We start from the raw sequence: 7615 nt of genomic DNA, 5'->3' as shown, positions 1-7615 counted from the left end.
ACTCTATTCCTGCTTTTGACAATATTTTCTGTGAAAATTAAGTGACGTGAAGGTCAGTTTCATAACACCAAAATATAAAGTGTAAATGCAAAAGTAGATGAAAATGCTCTAATGTCAATGTATGCATTTTATGTGTAGTGATTACAAATTTTGCCATTCTCAAACACTAGATTCATCGTCAGATTAATATGGAGATCTAAATCAAGATCTAGATCAAATAATTAGTATAATAATACAATAAAACAATACAACCACCTGGAGAGAAGATATCAAAGAAAGCCATTTGCTCAAATGCCTCTACAAACATCCCCAAGCCCCCCTTTCCATCATGGGGCATTTGACCCAGGTCACTGAAAAAAGACTCTGATGCCAGACACTCATGTTGCTATTCTTAGTTCCTGCATTTATTACATCTTTACATTACGTTATTTAAATTCTTTCCTGATTGGTATCATTTTAAATATCTCATGTGTGATTGGTAAAATGGTCTCAATTTCACAGCAGTCACTTATATTAAAAGAAAGATTGAAAACTTAGAAGAGAATTCTGTTCTTGAGAATTCTGTTCTTCTGTTGTAGGTGATGTCCCTTCAAGATATCTGATAATCATTGCTCCTCTCCCTCAAAGGGAAGGAATCTGGCAAAAGAGTCAGTGGGATTCTGTAACCAGAAATCCCCACGCAGTGCTTTGTCAGTGTCTTGAGTCCTGCACCCACAACACTCACACAACTGCTTTTACTCTCTGCTGTCAGGTACGCATCTCTAACTCTTGGATTCATCTTTGAGCAATTGATGTTCCCTTTCGTGGTCACTCCGAGTTACGTCGGATGATGGCGAACGGGGTTTCGCTTAGAAAGCCTCTCACCTTCGAGTATACAAAACGAGCCAATTGCAATGAAATGCCATGGGTCTGCGGAATTTGCATAGCGTAAGTCCGCCCCACGTCGTGGGTATATAAGGAAGTACGCTGGCAACATGCAGATATGTTTTCGCTTCGGAGCCAAGAGTTCTCTTCACTCCTACAAGCCATTCTGAATCATCTTCATTCTACGAGACGAGCGGCACTTCAGTGTGTTTGTGTGATGGCGCGTTCCAGCGAGATCGCATTGCCTGCTGCTGTTTTGTGCAGTGATCTGCCGACAGTGAGTGTGTTTCTCCCTGGGCGCTTCAGCACTTTGCTGAGCTTTATCCTCTCTAAAAGAGCTGCACGTGGCACGTCTTTTTCAAGACGGTTCGCCCGTGTATTTACTGGATGTGGGCACGTGATTCATCTGCCTAACGGTCACGAGCGCTGTTTCGCGTGTTGGGCTTAATCACGCTTGGCAGCATTCGTGGATGAGTCTTGTTCTCATTGCGGGAACATGACCATCGCGATATTTATAGATCGAGACTCAATGATCTCTGTGTGAGAGTCCCCTCTGCCACACCCCAATCTATCTCTTCCTTGAGAGGGGATACTTTGGCTGGTGGCCAGGATGATCTGAGGGTTATGGTGTGGCATAATTCCGAGGCGCTTTCCTCGGGCCACGCCCCCCTCCACATCGCAAACCGTGGGGCTTCCGCGTGTGCCTGGCTCCTCTCGGGGACCCAGTGTTTCATTCGGGGCTCCAGCAGATGGTGTCATGTCACTCACAGCATCACAAGGCGGGCTTGATTCCTCTGGAAATGAGGATTCGACTACGTTGCCTCCCTCAGGAGTGTCAGCGTTAGTCGAGTCAGATCCAGAGCTGATGGCCATGCTTTCCCAGGCAGCTGAAAGCATCGGTTGGAGTGGCGCCGCCCTCCCCCCGAGCGCTGTAGGCTTTCCCGGATGTGCATCAGGCGTCCTCCGCCTTCACCGCCCTTGATCGTGAGGCGATCTTGGTCTGTATGTTCTCTGTCACTACTGTGACACAGGCATGCACTCCTGTGTGTCGCCTTCGCCTTCGAGGCAGTGCTGACTCGGGAGTTCTGTCAGAACCGGTCCCAGTGGAACGCTAGTCCTTCCCTGGCCAACACTGACAGAACGCGGAAACTCGACCATGCCCCCTTACTGGGACGCTATGCCTCCCATCCCCGGCCTGGTCGTTCCGCCGCGCACACTACTAACCTCGCTCTCGGGCGACATCGGTACCTGCGTGATCCTGGGCCAGGTGGTGTCCACTAGAGTGGTCCAGACATGTGCTTAGCCAGGTTGATGTGAGGGGGTCTGAGAAAACATTTTCTCAGCTCCCCCATGTCCCAGGCTGGGCTCTTCGGCGGGGTGGCTTCGGCCACCAGAAGCAGTCTCAGGTCCGTCTACACTGATGGTCATCCTTAGTCTGCTTCTGCTTCTTCGCCAGTTCAAGGGCAAGAGTGCAGTTCCACTGAAATTATTTCAGAGGCTCCTGGAGCATATGGCATCCGCAGCCGCAGTAACGCCGCTCGGATTGCTTCATATGAGACAGCTTCAGCTTTGGCTTCGCGATCGAGTCCCGAGGTGGGCATGGCAACACGGCACGCTCCAAGTCCCAGTGACTCCAGCCTGCCGTCAGACCTTCACCCCGTGGACGAACCTCAGTTTTCTACGGGCCGGAGTGCCCTTAGAACGAGTTTCCCGGCATGTTGTATCAACAGATGCCTCCACCACGGGCTGGGGTGCCATGTGCAATGGACATGCTGCCGCAGGCTCCTGGACAGGACCCCAGTGCCTTTGGCATGTCAATTGCCTCGAGTTGCTGGCTGTACGTCTCGCCCTGCATCGCTTCCGTGCGTTGCTCAAGGGTCAGCACCTACTAGTCCGATCAGACAATACCGCGACAGTAGCGTACATCAACCATCAAGGTGGTCTGCGCTCCCGCCGTATGTCGCAACTCGCTCGCCACCTCCTCATATGGAGTCAGAAGCATCTGAGGTCGCTTCGAGCCATTTATATCCCGGGAGACCTGAACCAGGCGGCCGACGAGCTGTCTCTGCTTCGGCCTCTCGCTGGAGAATGGAGACTCCATCCCCAGTCGGTCCAGCTGATTTGGGATCAGTTCGGGGACGCACAGATAGACCTGTTTGCCTCCCACGACTCGTCCCATTGCGCCCTATATTATTCCCTGACCGAGGGCACGCTCGGCACGGATGCACTGGCGCACAGCTGGCCGCGGGGCCTACGCAAGTATGCGTTTCCCCCAGTGAGCCTCCTTGCGCAGACCTTGCGCAAGATCAGGGAGGACGAGGAGCAGGTCATTTTGGTTGCCCCATATTGGCACAACCGGACCTGGTTCTCAGAACTAGTTCTCCTCGCGACAGCACCTCCCTGGCCAATTCCCCTGAGGAAAGACCTGCTTTCTCAGGGACGGGGCACCCTTTGGCACCCTCGTCCCGATCTTTGGAACCTCCATTTTGTGGCAAACGAGGCAGGTTTGAGTACCCTACCACCAGCGGTGGTGGCTACCATCACTTCCGCTAGAGCATCGTCCACGAGACATGCCTATGCGTTGAAGTGGAACATCTTCGTCAACTGGTGTTCTTCTAAACATCAAGAACCCATGAAATGCCCGATCAGTGTCGTGCTTTCCTTCCTGCAAGAAGGGTTGGAGCGAAGGCTGTCCCCTCCACCCTGAAAGTGTATGTTGCTGCCATTGCCGCACATCACGACGCAGTTGATGGTAAGTCTCTGGGAAAGCACGACCTGATCATCAGGTTCCTGAGGGGAGCGAGGAGACTGAATCCTCCTCGTCCTCCCCTCGTACCCTCTTGGGACCTCTCAGTGGTTTTAACTGCCCTGCAGAGTGCTCCCTTTGAGCCTCTGCAATCAGTGGAGCTTAAGTTCCTGTCAATGAAGACAGCGCTCCTGGTTGCATTGGCCTCCATCAAGAGGGTAGGGGACCTGCAGGCATGTTTGGTTGACGAAGCGTGCCTGGAATTCGGGCCGGCTAACTCTCACGTGATCCTGAGACCCCGGCCTGGTTATGTGCCCAAGGTTCCCACCACACCCTTTCGAGACCAGGTGGTGAACCTGCAAGCGCTGCCCTTGGAGGAGGCAGACCCAGCCTTGGCACTGCTCTGTCCAGTACGCGCCCTCCGTGCTTACGTAGACAGAACACAGTGTTTCAGAACCTCAGTCCAGCTCTTTGTCTGTTATGGTGGGAAGCTGAAGGGAAAGGCTCTCTCCAAGCAAAGGTTGTCTCACTGGATAGTGGACACCATTGCTTTGGCATACCAGCAGCAAGGTCGACCATGCCACCTTGGTGTGATGGCCCACTCCACTCGGAGTGTGGCATCCTCTTGGGCTCTAGCGCATGGCGCCTCGCTAACAGACATCTGTAGAGCTGCAGGCTGGGTGACACCTAACACATTTGCGAGATTCTATAATCTCCGAGTGGAGCCAGTTTCTTCTCATGTACTCGCTTCAACTAGCCGGTACTAGATTCTGCTCAGGTGTCTTCGCTTGCTCGCCATTCCTCTCCACGGATGGGATACGTACGATATTCTCCTCAGGTGAGCCTAATAAGCCCTGAGTCTCCTCCAGCACTGACGACGTCAACGCCAGAGTTATGCCACCGGCAGCTTTCACGCTTGGCTTGGTGCCTCCATGTGCATGGTTCCCCCTCTGGGTGACCCCCACATGTGTATTTCCACTGTAAGCCTCTCTGAGCATGTGTCTTTCCCTCGGCAAGCCAACTTGCCACCCCTGGGGTTGAAATATTCCACCTGCGGCTGGACACCCCAGTGATACTCCATATGCAGCCCCTCGGGGTCATATGTGTATTCAAAGTCCCCCCCTTCGGGTTGGGCATAATTGCGTATTTCCTCTGAGATATGCTTCCCAGTGTACCTTGGTATTCCTGTGTTAAGTAGGACTCCTTCGTCCGTGCTAGTCTCACAACAGGGAGCTCAGACTTACGCAGGGCACTGGAAGACAGCCGAGATGGCGTGATTAGACTGGGGACCCCATTCGTCGTCATCCGACGTAACTTGGAGTGACCACGAAAGGGAACGTCTCAGTTACGTATGTAACCCTCGTTCCCTGAGTAGGGAACGGAGACGTTACGTCTCCCTGCCACTTCCGCTGTACCTCCGAATTCAGTCTCGGCTCCTCAGCGAAGACATATCTGCATGTTGCCAGCGTACTTCCTTATATACCCACGACGTGGGGCGGACTTACGCTATGCAAATTCCGCAGACCCATGGCATTTCATTGCCATTGGCTCGTTTTGTATACTCGAAGGTGAGAGGCTTTCTAAGCGAAACCCCATTCGTCGTCATCCGACGTAACGTCTCCGTTCCCTACTCAGGGAACGAGGGTTACATATGTAACCGAGACGTTATGTATGTATTGTTTATGAATTGGCTTCTAATTGTTTAATTGTTTAATAGGCATGATACATTTTTACCTGACGAATAAAATGTTACATTTGATTTTTGCATTCTAATGAAATCATTATGACCAGTAGATTATGGGACTGTTTACATGACACTGTTTTCAACTAAAAAAGTAAAACTTTTTATGCGTTTTGACGTTTCGTTTACACGACAACGGCGTTTTGGTGGCCTCGAAACGCAAAAGTTTGGAAACGGCTTTCAAAGTGCAAGGTTTTGAAAACGGTCTCTGTGTAAACAACAAAAACGTGAATCTCTGAAGACGATGAAGTAGTGTTGAAGTAGTGTTTGTAGTGTTTCATCGCCATCTAATGGCCTGGCAGCAGAATACAGGGTTTTTAGTCTTTTTTGCAAATCCGTGTGAATGGGGATCGTTTTGAAAATGGTGTCGTCTGTACAAGGAAAAACTTCTCCGTTTTAAGCATATCGTTGTCGTGTAAACATATCCTCAGTAGAGTCTGCTGTTTCTGCAAATCTGTAGAACGGAAGGCTCACCGTTTCTGCAAAACGGAAGGCTCACAAAGCAGAATGCACGTCATCTGAATCCTTTCAATTTTTGTCTATCAATGACTTAGCAAGTTGAATGGAAGTGACTAAACAAACTACACTTTTTGTACGAGCCAGCAGTAGGCGGCCGACTTGAAGGTAATAGTTAACCCTGCACCCTTTGATTAAGATCAGACTGGTGAGTTTGTGACTGTGAGATCCATGTACCCGGCTGGCGTGAGACTCTATGCGACATCGGATCCCTAATGAACTAATAATTGAAAGTATACCCAGAATAATCAAATTTCGAAATTAAACCACAACTAATCTTATGATCAGCTGTTAATTAGAAACACAGTCTAAATGTAATAATCATTTGAAATTGGAGTCAGATTAAGCACGGAGCTAGAAACCAATACAATTGGAACTGAATTCTAATAAATAAAGTGAACTTTAAAGAAGTGCACATAAATGACCTACAGGCATTAAGCCTTCACACATGCCGTTTGATTCCAACGTTGGGCCAATAGGTGGTCCTTACAAAACCACTGAAAAGCCATGTTTTGTCTGTAATTGACATTTAGACAGTTTTTCTCTCCCTGTACATATTGTCAGTTATTTATACTCATACTGGAGTATGAAAAAAACAAAAAACAAAAAGGCCGTCAGTGTGGAAGCAAAATGCAAGCCTGTTGAATAATGCTGCAGCATCACTTACTTTCTGCTTACGTGAAGTTTCACTGCAGTCACCATTGTTTTCCATCATTTGCATGGTTATTAGAGACATGTGATATGAAATGGAACTCATAATGTTTTCAGATCAATAACGCAGAGAAATATTCAAGCTTGCGGCTCTCTACAGATCGTATAAATGGGAAAATGACATGACTAATTGTTTAGGGAGTAAAATCCATTACCTACAGCCAGCAGAGAACAAAGCGATGCATGGAGGAATGAAACTCATGAACAAATGGCACATCATCAACTACAAGTGAGAACTTACTATGTTTTTGATTGATATATATATATATATATATATATATATATATATATATATATATATATACTGTATATATATATATATATATATATATATATATATACTGTATATATATATATATATATATATATATATATATATATATATATATATATATATATATATACATATATATATATATATATATGGTTTTGAATATCCTCACAGTCTAACTTTTTAATTACTTTCTACAATTTCTAGATTTTTCATCAGGCATGGAATTTTGTTCCACTAATTAAAAGCGCTCTCTGAGAACCAGCCCTTATACAATGATTTACTTTTGCTCTTTTTTTTCAAATGTTGTTGAGAAAATAAATAAATAAATAAATAAATAAATAAATACATTAGATTTAATTTTAAAAAATAGGAATAAATGCAATCAACTAATGTAATGGGAGAAGTCTCCTGGAATAAGACTGTATTTTCTTTTCAAAATGATATTGGTAATAAAGTACTGGTAAGGCTGTTTGTATTCAGCAATAAAGATGTTTAGGTGCATTTTAAACCTATGCTATGTGTGTACTGTATATTGTGTGTACTGAACATTTTCTCTCAGGCCCCCAGTCTGTCATGTCATTATTGCCTTTACACACACAACACTGTACTTGTTCTCTGTTAGTGCCTGAACTTTGGCTTGAGGGTGATTTATAGCCCTGTCATTTGCTGTTCTAGTAATTGCTCTAGAGTGTGACAGACAGACTGGAATTATATTATACAAACTGAAGCCGCCAAACAGCATCTTTACATGCATTCTGACAGA

At 46.9% G+C, this 7615-nt stretch overlaps 1 long non-coding RNA gene across 1 annotated transcript; it reads left to right on the top strand.

Annotated features, from left to right (window-relative positions):
- The first annotated feature begins 583 nt into the window (after positions 1-583).
- On the top strand, positions 584-7116 carry LOC307147128. Its single transcript, XR_013819224.1, has 3 exons — positions 584-751; positions 6636-6807; positions 7057-7116. It is a non-coding gene; the product is annotated as an uncharacterized lncRNA (long non-coding RNA).
- The last annotated feature ends 499 nt before the right edge of the window (positions 7117-7615 follow it).

This window comes from Squalius cephalus (genome assembly GCF_949319135.1).
Source record: "Squalius cephalus genome assembly, chromosome: 2".
In the NCBI taxonomy this organism is placed as follows: domain Eukaryota; kingdom Metazoa; phylum Chordata; class Actinopteri; order Cypriniformes; family Leuciscidae; genus Squalius; species Squalius cephalus.
The sequence above is the reverse complement of the archived record's forward strand: the minus strand, read 5'-3'. Positions and strand labels throughout refer to the sequence as shown.